Source organism: Xiphophorus hellerii, chromosome 10, assembly GCF_003331165.1.
Source record: "Xiphophorus hellerii strain 12219 chromosome 10, Xiphophorus_hellerii-4.1, whole genome shotgun sequence".
Taxonomy (NCBI): Eukaryota; Metazoa; Chordata; class Actinopteri; order Cyprinodontiformes; family Poeciliidae; genus Xiphophorus; species Xiphophorus hellerii.
The window spans coordinates 21611188-21615386 of record NC_045681.1 but is presented as its reverse complement, the minus strand read 5'-3'; the positions used below and the strand labels follow the sequence as shown (position 1 = coordinate 21615386).

Sequence of the window (4199 nt, the reverse complement as noted above, 5' to 3'; positions counted from 1 at the left end):
TTGGTCTTCGGAAATGAAGAAGGAATTGCTGTGCACAATCCAGGCCATAAGCGTGCCATTCAACACCTTTCACAGTTTTTGAACAGACTAGAAAGGGTTTATGTACGCCGCTCTGATCTACAAAGGTTTCAAAATCGTAAAACACAAGTTTGTCATGAAGTTTGTCATCAATAGTACTGGTTTGAATGTAGCATTGATGATCGTTAAGAGTTACATCTGTACCAGGAGGTAGATTTTTTTCACCGCAGATGACACATTTTGATTCGCATATGTGTAAAGTTTTCTCTTTGTTCATAGGAACGCGATACAACCTTTTACACGTAGAACAAAATTTGATCGTCTCGCAATCACTTACAAGCATTTCAGCATGAGGTCTGTTGCGAGGTTCTTTGTGCCTATCGAAGCATGTAGAGTTTCGACATATTCTGTTACAGTCATCGCAATGTACTGGATTGTACTGCAATTGTGTGCAACTGTAACAACTGCAGACACCACAGTAACCTTGGCAATGATGGGTGTTAGAATTATTATAACCGCCGTAACAAAATCTGCAAATATATCTCGACCCGGTAAAACCTGCAAGATTCCTAATGCCATAGAAGTGATTATTATGGAGGAGGAGAAAGCAGGGATTTGAACGATTTTGGAAATCTGTTTCAAATTTAGATAAAGCCCTATCTTTTGAGGTTCGATGAAACACTACAATTTTTCTTTGTAGAATGTTTTCAAACTTTGCGACGTCGCTGAATGTAACCGCTGTCTGATCAGTTAGACCTGCCTGATGCTGCCACTTTCTTCCCTGTTCAAGAGCTTGTTTATCTGTAAATTCAGGGTGAGCTATATGTGCCAGGCTGGTAGCAAAACACAATTTATTTCCTGTATTTTCTACAATATACAGGTGACGCCTCTTCTTATTAATCAATTCACATTCCAATGTTCTTTCAGCCTTGCGTTTTGAACCTCCTGTAGGATTCTTGACTATCTGAAGAATCAGCTCCAAATTACTTTCTGAGGGCAGCTCTGCATTAGATTGAACGAGGTCATCTAAAAATTCTTCAAATGCAGGCAGGATTGCGTCGTTATCAGTAACAGAGATATTTATGTGATGAGAAATATCACCCCACACTAATTCTAACTGTACAAAGTCATTACGTTCAGCTATTGATCTTGCATCATTTGCCAGATCAGTTAAAACATTCATAACTGCGGTGTAGAATTCAGCAATGTCAGGTACAGCTTGGGTTGGAGGCCCGATTGATAACGATCTCCTTATTTCAATGTTATTGAAACGCTGACGTTCAATTCTCTGATTTTGATCTAGATTACCTCCTCGCTGCTGTTGCTGCCGTGCTTGATCATTTGCTGCAGAAACTGTTTCAGATGGTAACACAGATTCTGTATTTTGAAAACCTTCATCTAATGAAATGCTAGACGAAGTAGCCGGTGAACCAACGGGTGAGTTTTGCGGAGATATGTAGTCATTTAAACCACGGACTGCATCGTTAATTTGTCTGAAATAGTCTGAGACTTCAGATGCGTTTAAAATATCAGAGATTGGTGATCTAGCAGGGCTAAGAGCAGGGCTCTGTGAAAAGTCATTTCCCCCAGTATTCAATGCTAATGCAAGTGTTTGCAGAGTTTGGATGGAATTAGAAATTTGTTGAGAATAATCTGATTGAGATGATTCAACTCTAGCTTGTTGGTCTTCCATTCTTTACTGAGTTATAAGAGACAAATCATACATGAATCATTTCACAATCACCTTTGCATCGGAGGAAAGATTATGCAACACTGTTCTGCTGGCTTGTAGCAGGATTTTAACTTGTTCTCGGTTGCGAGCCAGAGCTTGTCGTCGTCGTCCTCTGTCCGTAGGAGGTCTGTCCAGCAGCATGAAAGATTCTGCAATAAATAATTAGGAATAAACTTCTAGCAGCTATGAAATGTGATTTTACTAGATAAATTCAAATAAAATACCTGTAATCAATCCATCTAATAAAACGGTTCTGAATTGGAGATTATGTGCTCTCCTCTTCCTCTCCCAGCCCCTGAGTACGGAAGCTGTGGAATATATTTAATATGATTACAATCAGTTAGGTAAGGCCGAATTAAAGCAATACTGAAAAAGCATTTAAAAAATAAATAAAGTAGATTAGGATAAAGTAAATACAAAAAATAACATAGAATAAATTAATAAATATTTTTTTTTTAAAAAAGCATGTAGCATGTTAGAGGGGGTAGTGAACAAACATTGCACTTTAATTTTACAATAAGACAAACTGGAGTCTCCAACTTGACAAGAACGTAGCTCTTGGCGACTTGTAAGGTTTTTTAAATTTTTATTATTTATTTATTTTTATAGTGGTATGTGGGGAAATAAATACACACAAACTCCTTTTTATTACGTCTGCTTTCATGTCCAGCTTTATGTCAACGAGACATACACACGCACGCAGAGAGAGCAAGGGATCTTCTGCGGGTGGGGGGATCGCTCACCCACCCCTGGCCATCGGCTGTTATGTCCTGGAGACAAAAAAAAGCGCATGCACACACACACACACACACACACACACACACACCTACACACCCCTGGACACACACCCAGCCCTATACACACACACCCCTCCCCTCTGCTGTCTCTGTCTCTGTGTGTCGGGGTGGGTTGAGAAAAGTTTTCAGTGAAATGTTCCCGGTGTAGAAAAATATTCACACCCATCCCCATGTTTCGTATTTTAAGGTGTTATAAAGAGAAACTTTATTAGAGTTTACGTTACGGATATATATCTTTCTTTTAACTTAAAATAACAGTTTGAAAATTGGGACTTGCATTGGAATCAGACATGAGAAGCATTAAAGGTATATATCTTTATTATCTAAAACAAATAATTAAACTTACATGGGTTTAGAGAATTAGTAGGCCTCTCAGGTAACGGTTCTGGTTCCGCTTCAGGTTCTGGTTCCGGTTCCGCTTCAGGTTCTGCTCTCTGTTCGATGTCTGGCCTTGCCCTGGCAGCCTGCCGTGGTGTGGGAGGAGGCGTGACGGAGTTGAAATCAAATCTCTGCCCTGAAGGCAGGTCTGACACAGGTTCGTCTTCCGATTCTGACGAGATGAGAATTACGTCTTCATCGCGGTTTATGCCTGTAAAATGACGAAAAAATAAATAATAAAAAAAAAACTGTTTCTTGATTGGTTAAGATAGTTGTTTTTAAAAAAAAGAAAAAAAACTTACTGTGTACTCCTGTCTGAACAGAACCGGATGGTGTCAGAGCCGTATTCACCAGCTGTGATGATCTGATAGCTTCAGAGTCAGTTCTTTTTTTATTCAATGACAAGCGGTTCTTCCTAGGATTCTCCCGGTTATCTGTAAATAATAGAGTAAAATTAGAGTAAATGTTTTATTTTCTCGCTTTTAGAATTCTGGTTACAGAGATATTAAATTACCAATTGTATTGTTTAATGCTGTGTGGTTCTGGTATGTCTCCTGAGTATTGGCAAGATCTGTAAGCAGATAATATTTTAAATTATGTTACAACTCTGGTTAAAGAAGAAAAAAAGGTATGCTGAAAACAAACTTACCGCTTATAAATTCCGACTCTAAGACAATGTTTGGATCTTCTGAGACTGCCCCTAAAAATAAGAAAATCATTATTAAGCATGATGCATTTCTGTATATACATATATATATTCAGTATATGATTAGAGAAAGAGAATTTGAGAATTGTATTTACTTACGATCGAACAATGTGGACAGAACCTGAGAACTTATACCTGCAGATCTTCCTGTAAAGTCGGACATGATTCAAAATAATACTTCTTTAAAGAAAATTAACAAGTTTGGAAATACAGCTGGATTTGTAACAAAAGTGAGTCGAAATTCTGCAGAGCTGTGATTCTTACCCCGAGATGACGTCTGCTTTTAAAAGAACGCGTGAGGTATATGTCCAGCTTTAAGTCTTGTCACACACGCAGGCAGAGAGCAAGGGGGGTCCTCTGCGTGGGAGGGGTCACCACTGACCCTCAGCTCATATGTCCTGGCACACAGATGGCCTCACGCTCAGATTCTGAGAGTTGCATCATTAGAGCCACCTAGGCCTGTTTAGTCCCTGACAGATATTCTTCAGAAGTACGTATACAAATGAGGAACTTTTACTAACATGTTTCACACTAGCAAGTGTTACAGAAAAAAAATCTATGAGTTTCA

The 4199-nt window shown here is 38.9% G+C and overlaps 1 long non-coding RNA gene across 1 annotated transcript; it reads right to left on the bottom strand.

The window, feature by feature from the left end:
* Nucleotides 1–3213: 3213 nt before the first annotated feature.
* LOC116726797 (uncharacterized) lies at nt 3214–4199 on the bottom strand. The gene is made up of 3 exons (XR_004340667.1): nt 3575–4199; nt 3440–3496; nt 3214–3359 (listed from the first exon to the last, which is right to left on the bottom strand). It is a non-coding gene; the product is annotated as an uncharacterized LOC116726797 (long non-coding RNA).